Consider the following 12,422-nt stretch of genomic DNA (forward strand, 5'->3'; position numbering starts at 1 on the left):
ATGTGATTTTCCTGAATAATATGTGTATGAAACTCCCTGAATAGCAATATACACAACTTCTAATTACTTTATAATATATCTTTATGCATTTTGAAGTTGACATCTCGTTTTGGAAAACGAATGGGAGCAAACCTGGCTAAAAGATCAGAGGCTAAAGGGTACAGAGATAAGAGTCTAGGCAGATCCAACCATCAGTGAAAAGTAATACTGGTGCAAAGAGAGGACTTCACATTTAGAGTGACAATAAATTCAGAATAGTAAAATTGAGATGAGATTGTAAAGTCAATGCTTATAGACAGATCATTAAGGACAATAAATATTATGCTAAGTGATATTGATTGTATCTTGAAGGTGATGGAGATCCATGAGAGTGGACTTGAAGCTTAAGAGTCATATGATTATATATTTGCATTGTAAAAAGATTTCATGTTTGTAATTCAGAAATATAACTTTAGCAGCAGGAGACTGTGCAAATCAGAATTTTTATATGGACTATCAGTATTCCGATGGCTATAGAAGTCTAAGCATTCAATGATGACAGAATCAATTGAAATAGTGGCCAAAGGAGGTGAAAATAATTAGGAGATATATAAGTTTGAAAAGTAATTAGGAAGAAATTTTAATAAAACTTAATGACCCACTGAATGTGGAGGACCAAGGTGAAGGAAGAAATAAAATAAAAAGTTTAGTTTCCTTGGTTAGAAGACTGTTATAAATGGTACCATTGATGGAGATGGGATATGTGGAAACATGGATGTGTTTGGGGTGAGAAAAGGCAAACTTTCAATTACACATTGATTTTGAGGACATTTGTATAAGAAGAAATGTATGGTAAGGTGCTTTATATGTTTACCTTGAGTTTAGGAAAATTTCTGATCTATGGTGTAAATCTGGGATTGATTTTTAAGTGGATATAGTAAAATAGGCTCTAGACTTGAAAGCAATGGTATAGTGAAAAGAGTTACCAAAAGAGTATGGAAGAATCAAAAAGAAAAAAAAAAGGTTAAATAAATATTTAAAGGGCAGAAGACATGATTATAAGTTAGATTAAGAGGGATCAGCTTTAAAAACCCAATTCATTCCCTATTGTACATTGACAAAGTTCATAATCTTAGACAGGTATTCGAAATCCTCTACAATTTGGCCTTAACTGCTTTATAAGAATGAAGGAAAGAGGAATGGAACTCAGAGAAGGAGAGGGAAGGAAGAAGAAGAAGAAGAGCAAGAGGAGAAAAAGATGTCATGTGATTGTATTAAATGAGTTGTAGAAGTTACAACCAAGAAAGGTGGAAAGCTTGATTTGACTACCACTCACCTAGGGGGCAAAATAAGCTATTGAAGGAAATGTATGAGATCGGAGAATCAATCACACTAGTTTTTATCACGCCAGCTCAGTAAATCACTGTAGGGTGAGCAAGCAGTGTAACAAAGCCTGGAGGAAAATGAGGCAGCATTAAGAGTTGCCCCTGAAGTCCACTGGTTAATTATGTACCATGTAATGGCTAGTAGGATTTCATCTTCCATTACCATATAAGTCCTCAGCCCTTTAGGCTCTATCTTATTTAGGGAGTTGAGTTAGAAAGGGGATCTCTGTGCCACATATGTGAAGCCAAATCATTCTGCTCTGAATCAGCCTAGTCACTCCTTCTTAGTTACATGATAATCTGATTCTGCTCTTGCCATCTGACTGCCCCGGAATTCCCTCAGGAAGAAATGTCTCAACTATCCTAACTTCAGTGGCTGCTTCCTTTACTACGTAATGGGAGCTTAAACATACATACTTTCTCTCATACTTCACTGCAAGGCACAGCTAAGATCATCTCAAAACATTTAGGAAGACCTATCTAATAGTTCAAGGAAAATAAAAGGAATAGAACAGTGTGTTTTAGCTACTTTGGGAGTAAATAGTTCTAGCTTTTTACTCATAATCACTTGCTTCCAGATTCGACTTGCCATATTCCTCACGGCCTAAGTCGTAGCTCCCATTTCAGAAGAGAGGCCCTTTCCCTCACTATCCAGTAATGCCCTTCCTTATTTCCAAATTCTTTGTCATGCCAACAGGAAAAAATATATATATATCTCTTTTCAACTCAAACAGTTATTTCATCTCCTTTTTAAAAAATAGACTGATGTCATTTACAGCCAGTGTCTCATATTTTTTTAGTTTTAAAATTTGACAAATATCTACCTAATCATAATATGTCAAATATTGATAAAAGGACAATTTATATTTTATTGTTGCTGCAGAGTATACGAAATATAATATTTCTAAAATTTGTGTCTTCCTATTTTTGCAAGTTTCTTAAAGAAAAATGAAGAATTAACAGTTTCTTTTTAGGATTTTGTTTTAACTTTCCAAATGTGGCTGTATAATAGCTCATTATAATAACAGATTATTGTAATTATAGTTTAAAAATCAAAAGTGCAAAATAAAAAAATTAAAAGTTAAAAAATCACTTTTTGAATTCCACCTCTTTTAAGAAAAGAATTGTATTGCTACAGTTGTAGCCCTTAACACTACAAATTATTGAACTGAAAGATATAAATTTGGGGTTTGATCTATCTCTTCTGTTTGCTTATTTTTTTAAATTTTCTTTTAACCCATATTAATGTTCTCCTTGATCTCAGAGAACTTTATAGAAATAGAGATTATTTTTCTATGCTCTGTATCACCATAGACTTGCTGAATATGCTTACAATGTGGTCATAAGTAATAATTAACAAGAAGATACTTTTTTTTCATATATAAACTTAAATGGTTAAGGAGAATAAAATATTACTCTGCTGCTATTCAGATGTTTTACCATTGTTTATATGACATGGTGAGAAGCTACAAAGTACTTTGCACGTGAACAAAGTTCACATATCTGTTCCAGTATCAAATTCTGAAAGGAATTACTTTTTGTCAGAGAACATATAATTCTAAATTCACAAGGATGAATAGCAGATGACATGGCAAATCCTATTTACTAGAACTTGTCAAGTTAAAGTCATAACTATCGGACATTCTCTAAAATGATAAAATAAAAAAATCAAAAGACATTTAAAAGTATATAGATTTTTAAGTAAGCCACATATAAACACATTTTAAATCATTAGGAGGTATTTGTCTGCATTTCTCTTTGGTACATATAACATATCACATACTATGTAAATTTTATTTATTTATTTGCACATTATATATTCTTTCTCTTCTGCATTCAGAGACTCTAGAAAAGTATTGGATACCTAGTAGATGCTCAAATAATTGGTGAATGTTTAAATAGAAATATATATACATATACATATATATATTGCATTAGCATATTATCCTCCAATCCATAAACAAGTTATGTATATATATGTGTGTGTGTGTGTGTATATATATATACACACACACACATATATATGTGTATACATATATGTATACACATATATATGTGTATATATGTATATGTGTGTGTGTATATATGTATATATATACATATATACACACACACATATACATATATACACATATATATGTGTATACATATATGTATACACATATATTTGTGTGTGTGTATATATATATGTATATATATATGTACGTATATATGTATACATATATATGTATATATAATATCAGCAGTTGGAAATATACTTTTTGACCATCTTAAAAAATATGGCTTTATAAAGTAGATAAAGTTTATTATTCTAAATATTTCTCATACTCGGATTTCTCTTCAAATCATATATATCTTTCCTCTTTTACTAAATATTTTTCTAACTTTCTGATCAAGAATGAGTCATTTCTTATTCACAAGTTTTTAAATTTACCTTTAGCTATTTTATATGTATCACAAATTAAGAAAATAGCAACCACTTTTCCCAAAGAAACTAAACCTTTTTTTTTTTCAGGGGAAAAAACAATTTTTTTTCTCATTTTTAAGAAAGCCTTAAACTTTGTGTCAGATGTTTTTAATCTTTAGAGTAGAGCAGTGTTGCATTCCACAATGATGAGCTTCGTTTACTGAGAGGAGTACAAATAACTTAATATTGTTCTATTTAATTAAGTGAAGTCAATTTAACTTAAAGATTAATCTCCATCCCCAGCCAAGGACTTCCATTCATCTTATTGTAGCAAATTATCCGTTTGTAAAGATTATTTCATATCACAGTGCAGTCAGTGATAGGAATGAGGCTTTAGCAAACTGATTTGTGGATATATTGAAAACACTTTTAAGTCTAGTGATTTATTCAAAACAAAGACCAAGAGGGGCATGTTAGTAAAAATACATTCAAAAGTTTTTCAGTGCCCTGTATACTGACCTATTCTATTGTGTTTCATTCTTGTATTTAGCTTTAGGTAGAGCGTTTTTTGTTTGTTTGTTTGTTTGTTTGTTTGTTTGTTTGTTTACTGAAATGAGTAGAATTGAATTAACATTGCTTAGCTTAACTAAGTGAAGTAATTAAACTTACATGAGAGTTTCATGCCCACTAAGGACAGATATCTAGCTTGCATTAGCATATTATCCTCCAATCCATAAACAAGTTATGTCATCCATTTAATTAAGTCTTTTTAGCATTTTGTACTCTCACTGTGTAGTTGCTGAGCATATTTGTTATATGTCTAAATAGCTCTTTGGGATGATAGTAAATAACATTGCATTTTTAATTTTAGTTTTTACTTGTTTCATGTTAGTATATAAAAATACAGTTGAATTTTGTATGATGTAAATTTACTAAATGTACTCATTACTTTAGGATGTTTTGAATATTAATGAAGTTCACTTGTTCTATTTTTTTTTTCTTTGCTGGCTATGCATATGATGTCATATCTAAGAAATTATTGTAAAATCCAGAGTTTTGAAACTTTTGACCTAGATTTTCTTCTAAGAATTTTTTAGTGTTATGTCTAACATGTTGGTCGCTATTTCTATATGTTTGCACAGGGTACAAGGAAAAGGTCCAGCTTCATTTTTTTTTTTTTTGCATGTAAATATCCAATTTCCCCAGATCAATATGTTGAAAAGATTCAAAAGACTGTTCTTTCCCATTAAATAATTTTGGCACTCATCGAATTCATTTGACCATATATGTGAGTCTTTATTGCTGGTCTTCCTATTCAATTCCATTGGTCTATATGTCTGTCTGTCGTTATGCCAGTACCAGAAAGACTCCTGATTATTGTGTCTTTGTAATAAGTTTTGAAATTTTTCACCTTTATTCTTCTTTATTCGAGATATTTTTGGCTATTTGGGATATGTTGTGATTCCATATTAATTTTAGAATCGAATTTTCCAATACTGCAAAAAAAAATATGGATTGCATTGAAACTATAGCTCACCTTCAGTACAATGTTAAGTGTTCTAATTCATAAACATAGAAAGAATTTCTGTGTATTTACATCTTCTTAAATGTCTTTTAGCATTTTTTTTTTTTTTTTTTAGTTTTCATTGTGTAAGTCTTCAACTCTATGGTTAAGTTTATTTCTAAGTATTTTGTCCTTTTGATGTTATTTAAATAAAATTTATTTTATAATTTTTATTTAGAATATACATTCTTAGTACATGTACACACAGTTATTTTTGTTTGTTCACTTTGTATCCTGTTAATTTGCTGAATAGGTTTATTAGTTCTAACTATTTGTGTATGTGTGTGTGTGTGTGTGTGTGTGTGTGTAATCTTTAGAGTTTTCTATATATAATATCTTATCATCTGCAGAGAGTTTTACTTTTTTACTTTAATTAGATATCTTTTCATTTCTTTCTTAAGTATTTGGTAGAATTCACCAAGAAGGCCCGGGACTTTTTTATTTCTAGAGAATTTTCATAAGTGATCCAATCTCCTTACTATTTACAGATTTATTAAGATTTTCTATGTTTTAATTAAATTTAAACTAAAAAAGAAAAAGTTCACCCATTTCTTCCACATACCACCCTGGTCTCTGGCAATCACTAATCTACTCTTTGTATCTATGAGCATTAGTTTCCAGATATAAGAGGGATCAAATGGTACTTGATACTTTTCTTTCTTTCTCTGACATTTCACTTAGTATAATACTCTCAAGTTTCATCCATGATGTTTCAAATGGCAAGATTTCATTCTTTTTCATGGTTCAATAGTATTTATATATTCCCAGTTTCTTCATTCATTCATTCACGATAAGCACTTAGGTTGTTTTCATATCTTGGTTATTGTAAAACATGCTTCAGTGAACACAGGTGTGCATACACCTTTTTGAGTTAGTTATTTGTTTTCTTCAGATGGATATCCAGAAGTCAAATTTCTGAATTGATGATAGTTCTATTTTTAATTTTTGAAGGAATCTCCATACTATTTTCCATGGTGGCTATACACCAATTTAAATTCCCACCAACAGTATACAAGAATTCCCTTATCTCCACACCCTCACCAACACTTCTTATTTCTTGTCTTTCTAATAATAGTTATTCTAACAGTTTGAGGTGATATTTCATTTTGATTTCTATTTGCATTTTTCTGATGATTAATGATTTTGAATATCATTTTATGTACTTGATGTCCATCTGTATGTATTCCTTAGAAAAATGCTTATTCATATCTTCTGTCCATATTTAAGTGGACTATTTGTTTCTGTGCTGTTGAGTTGTACGAGCCCTTTATAGATTTGGACACCCTTACCATACGTATGATTTCCGAATATTTTATCTCATTTATTAGGTTGCTTTTGATTTTTTTAACAGTTTTCTATTCTGTGAAGAAGCTATTTAGTTTGATGTAACCTCACTTGCTTTTGCTTTTGCTTTTGATGTCAGAACCAGAAAATCATTGCAAAGATCTATGTCAAGGAGCTTACTGCATATGTTCTCTTCTAGGAGTTTTATGATTTCAGTTCTCACATTTAAGTCTTTAATCTATTTTAGTTCATTTTATATATGGTGTAAAATAGTTGTCCAGTTTCATTCTTTTGTATATGGTTGTCTAACTTCTCCAACACTATTTATTGAAAAGATTGTCCTTTTCCTATTGTATATTCTTGGCTCCTTTGTCATAAATTAACTGACTATATCTACATGGGTTTATTTTTTGAGTATCTATTCTATTCCACTGATCTATGTGTCTGTTTTTATGCAAACACCATGCTGTTTTAATTACTATAGTTTCATAATTTTGGTAAGTTTTATATGTCCAGAAACTTCTCAGTTTTATCTTGGTTATTAAATGTTTTTGACATACAATTTTTCATAGTACTGTGTCATAATCTTTTCTTTTTTAGTTTTATATATTCAGCACTTTAATCTTTATTATCTCTCTCCTACTGCTATCTTTGGATTTAGTCTATCATTCTCTCACTAGTTGTAAAATTAGGCTGTTGATTTCAGATTTTAGTTATTTTTAATGTAAGAGTTTGCAACTATAAATTTCTTCCTTAGGATTATTTTTTCCTCTGTTTTATAAATTTTGGTGTTTTGAATTTTTACTTTTATTCATCTCTATGTATTTTCTAATTACTATTAAGATTTCTTTGAAGTATTAGTTGTTTAAGAATTTATTGTTTAACTTTCACAAATATGTAACTTTCTAAAAATTTTTCATTGTAATTGATTTCTGACTTCTCATTGAAGTCACTGGAAAACTTCCATGAGATCTATTTTTTGAAATCTATTGAGACTTAAATTGTTCCCTAACATATGTTCTATCCTGGAAAATGTCTCCTGTGCACTTAAGAAGAATGTGTAGCTATTTTTTGTTTGTTCATTTGTTTGTTTTTGTAATGTTCTGTCTGTATATGTCTGTTATATCTTCTTAGTTTATTCTGTCATTCAAATTTTCTATTCCTGTACTTTTATTTGGTTTTCAAATCATTATTGACAGTGGAGTACTGGTCTAAAACTATTATTGTAGACCTGTGTATTTCTATTTTCTGTCAATTTTTGCTTCACATATTTTGATGATCTGTTAATAGGTATATAAATGTTTATAATTTTTTTTGTTGTATTGAACCTATTATTAATATGTGATATGCTTTTTTGTGTGTTGTGAAGTTTTTTTGACTTAAAGTCTATTTTTTTCTGATATTAGTATAGCTACCTTTGCACTCTCTTGGTTACTATATGCATGGAATAATTTTTTCCTTCCTTTCAATCTATTTGTATCTTCTGATGTAAAGTTAGCCTCCTGTAGATAGCACATAGTTAAATCATAAGTGTTTTTTTGTTTTGTTTTGTTTCTTTTTAACTTTACTTCTAATCCTTGTGTTTTGATTGAAGAATTTAATTCATTTACATTTAAAGTAATTACTGTTAGAGCTATTTCCACCATTTTTCTATTTCTTTTCCCTATGATGTATAAGATTATTTGTCCTTTATTTCTTATGTTACTTTATTCTTCTGTGTTTAGTTTTAATGTTGTAGTAAAATATTTAAATTCTTTTCTCATTCCCTTGTGTGTATATTCTATAGCTAATTTACTTATCATTACCATGGACATCACATTTAACATTATAAAGTTACAACATTCTAATTTCGATTTTTACTAACTTAACTTCAGTAACATACAAAAACTCTGCTTCTTTATATCTCTGTCTCTAACACTTTTGGATGTTGATGTAACAAAATTATACCTTTATACATTTAATGTCTCCAGACATAAACTAATAATTATTTTAAATGCATTAGTCTCTTAAATTAGGTAGTAAACAAAATGTGGAGTTACAAACCAAAGTTACAGTATTTTGTTCAATGTAATAACCTCTAGGTCTATCCATGTCATTGTAAATGGTAGGATTTCATTTTTTAATGGCTGAATAATATTCCATTGTATCTATGAACTATAACTTTTTTATCCAATCATCTGTTGGTGGTCATTTAGGTTGCTTCTATATGTTGGCTATTATAAATTATGCTGCCATGAATTTTGGGGTGCATAGACTTTTACGAATTATTGTTTTGATTTTCTTTGGATAAATACCCAGAAGTGCAATTGCTAGTAAAAAGGTAGATCCATTTTAATTTTTGGAGAAACCACCAGACTGTTTTCCATAGTGACTAAACCGATTTGCAATCCCACCAATAGTGTATGAGGATGCCCTTTCCTCCACATCCTTGCCAACACTTGTTCTTTGATTTATTGAAGATCACCATTCTGAGAGGTGTGAGGTGATATCTCATTGTGGTTTTAATTTGCATTTCTTTGATGATTAGTGACCTTGAGCATATTTTCATATGTCTATTGGTCATTTGTATTTCCTCTTTGGAGAAGTGTCTGTTCAGGTCTTCTTCCCATTTTTTAATTGGATGGTTTGTTTTTATGTTGTTGAGTTGTATGAGTTCTTTATATGTTTTGGATATTAACATCTTATCATATGTATCATTAGTGAATATCTTCTCTCAGACAGTTGGTTGTCTTTTTGTTTTGTCGATGTTTTCCTTTGCTGTACAAAAACTTTTTAGTTTGATGCAGAATCATTTGTTTATTTTTTTCTTGTGTTTCCCTTGCCTGAGGAGATATATCCAAAAAGAAATTACTGTCAGTAATATCAAAGAGCTTACTGCTTATGTTTTCAAGTCACATATGTAATCAAATTTCATACTTAAAATTTTTCTATTAAATTCCTAAATCAGAAAATGGAGTCAGATTTATGGTTCTGAACAAAATGCAGTAGAATTAGTTTTGCTTATTTGTCTCACTTAAGTTCACCTTAACATCCTAGACATCATGTGTAAAATGCATGTGTTAAGACTTGAAAGGCAGATATAGGAAGGCAGATCAGCCAGGGAACTCAGACCCTAAGGAAAGACATGGCAGCGAGGGCCCTGGAATATTTTGGGCAGCCTCATATATCTTGGTTGGCAAAAACTTTGAACTCTTCTTTTCTTCTGTTTTCTTACACAATAAATGAATCAATCTACCTTTTTTTTTTTTTTTTTGGTGTTTCTTTAGTAGCTATAGCAAACTCTTCTTTGGTTCTTTGTTGTTTTGGTTTTTGGTTTTATTTAGCATCTTTGTTTTACTCACAGTGCCCATTAAAGTCTTTGCAGAGATACCAACATTTATACGAAGGTAAAAATCAATGGTTGGTTGTGGAATTGAAGCTGTAAGTATGTGAACAAAAGATATAAACTGAAACATCTAGCCTTCAACTCTCCTTTCTCTTTTTTTTCTTTTCATTCAGAGTACTCTTTGTACCTGGAGATGTGAGATTTGTCACTTTAGGCATTGTAGTCAAGTTTTAATATTTGTTCCCCTCTGTACGTATAGAAAGCAAGTGTGGGCTAGCTTGAGTGAGAATAGCACATTGTTCTCTAAGGAATGTTTCTATGCTCATGCCTCAACAGTATTCCTGTGGAGCATTAATGTGTTTAGGGGATTTGTTTGTTTCTTAATTGGAAATGTTTGATGTATATTTACTATTTTAGAAATATAATCTATAGAAAAAATAAATGAAGAAAATGAGATTAGGTTAAATTATTAATTCATTGAAAACAACAAAAGAAACAACAAAAACAAATTATATTTTATATATGAAACAAAACAAATATTAAATTTTACATATCTTGAGATACAATAATGATAATTGCACTATAATTAATAGTATTCTTAATTAATACATAATTCTAAATTCTTAAACTTGTAAATTAAAACAACCTTTATTATATGCAGGGTCTCCCAAGGCTGAAATCACAGTGTTAGCCAGGCTGTGTTCTCATACAGAGCTTAGGGTCTTTTTCCAGGTTCATTTAAGTCATTGGCAGATTCCAGTTATTTGTTTGTAGTATTGATTTTCCTGTTTTTTCATGTTTTTGGGCAGCCACTGGTTACTCCAAGTTCCTAGCATCCACTTTCTAAAGGACTTAATCATGCAGTCCTCTCCCAACTAAGGAGATTACTTCAAAGCCAGCAGGAGAAACTGTCCCTGTTTGAATCTCCTACACTTTGTAAGATATCCCACATAACCAAGTCTGATTAGCACAGTCAAAAAAGAGTGTTCACCAGGGGTCAGGAATCTACAAGTCATTCCAGAATTATTTCTGCCACAGCTCAGAAGCTTCTATTCTAGTTTAGGGTTCCCAGCTTGGCTAAGGTTCAGATTTCTCTGGGGAATTTATCAATAAACCATATTCATAGGCCTCTGTATAATCAGAATCAGATTCAGAATCAGAATATACCTACTGAATCAGATATGTGTCTTTGATGAGCTATGCAGGCAATCCCTATGCAGCCAACTGTGGCCCCTAGAACTTCTCCCGATAACCACTGGTCTGTTAAATACAACATCTCACCTGGCTATTATTTTATTAAAATATTAGAGTATTTTAAAAACTACAATTGAGTTCTTGAGAGGACAAATAACATAAATGGGATCATTAAAAATTAAGTGGCAAATGGAGATATATCAGTATAGCATTTAGAATTAGTGATCTGTTAATAGCTACGTCTCATTAAAATAGTAATTGCTTCTTGGCATCAAATCAATAGGTAATTTCTTACAAGGAAGGCTTTTAAATATTACCAATGATTTAAACTTGGAGTCATTCTAAAGGCTAAAGTATTGACAGTTTAGATCTCAGTGCTAACTCCTGGCAGATACAATTTTGGGCAGATTAACAAATATACTTTGGTAATTTTTTTAAAGCCAATTTCCTCAAATTGTGTTCTGTAGAATTTAATTTTTTGACATTAGCCATTGGAGGATTAATTATTATCTTATTTTAGTCTCTTGATGACAAGATTTTGAGTTACTCCTAAAAATTCACAAGGAAATGTGGAAAAATTATGTGATTTAAGTGTAAATTGGGCATGTGTCTTTCTTGTGGATGAAGTGAATGTTTCAGTGTAATTTTATTGCTTCAATTTTGAATGTTCACAGAACTTTTTATTTTTGCTTTCTGTATCTAGACTACTCTCCAGAATGTTGAGATTGCCAGAGAAGTGACTTCTGATAAAAGGAAAATATTGCTCTACCTAAACTCAAGTAAGATTATTACTTTTCAATATGCTATTGTGAGTAAATTAATGAAAAAAATCTTTCTCTACATTTATATAAGGGAGTGTTTTCTTCAGTATTAAGTTTTATGAAGTCTCTTTATCTCTTCTAAAACAATATTGAACATTTTTTTTTTTTAAATCTCCTGGTGTGGGGAGAATAATAACATTTCAAACACATACCAATGTTTAGTAGTTAGACTGTTTTAGACATCTTTCCATTATATTCATTTAAATAACTCTATTAAATTTATGTTATTACTTTAATGAACATGATTCAGAGAAATGGACATTATTAATGTTCTTCAAAAACTTATTTGTGGTAGAGGGTCCATCGCTCCTTATCAAGAAGAGAATCAGTGTCACACCTTTTAGTAAGCACTGGAGTCCTGGAGAAAGAATAGATATACAGTAATACCAGGATGCCTTGGCAAAGTTTTGTAAAACGCTTCACGACTCTAGAGACTAGGGGACTATCCCATTCTCTTTAGGTT

The 12,422-nt window shown here is 30.5% G+C and overlaps 1 protein-coding gene across 1 annotated transcript in view; it reads left to right on the forward strand.

The window, feature by feature from the left end:
* The first annotated feature begins 11,841 nt into the window (after positions 1-11,841).
* The window catches only part of SNTG1 (syntrophin gamma 1), a 510,335-nt gene continuing 509,754 nt past the window's right edge, over positions 11,842-12,422 (forward strand). The window contains exon 1 of the mRNA XM_025043728.1: positions 11,842-11,917. The gene's annotated coding sequence lies outside the window, so the exon portion shown is untranslated. The remainder of the gene's footprint in view (positions 11,918-12,422) is intronic.

This window comes from Pteropus alecto, unplaced genomic scaffold, assembly GCF_000325575.1.
Source record: "Pteropus alecto unplaced genomic scaffold, ASM32557v1 scaffold62, whole genome shotgun sequence".
In the NCBI taxonomy this organism is placed as follows: domain Eukaryota; kingdom Metazoa; phylum Chordata; class Mammalia; order Chiroptera; family Pteropodidae; genus Pteropus; species Pteropus alecto.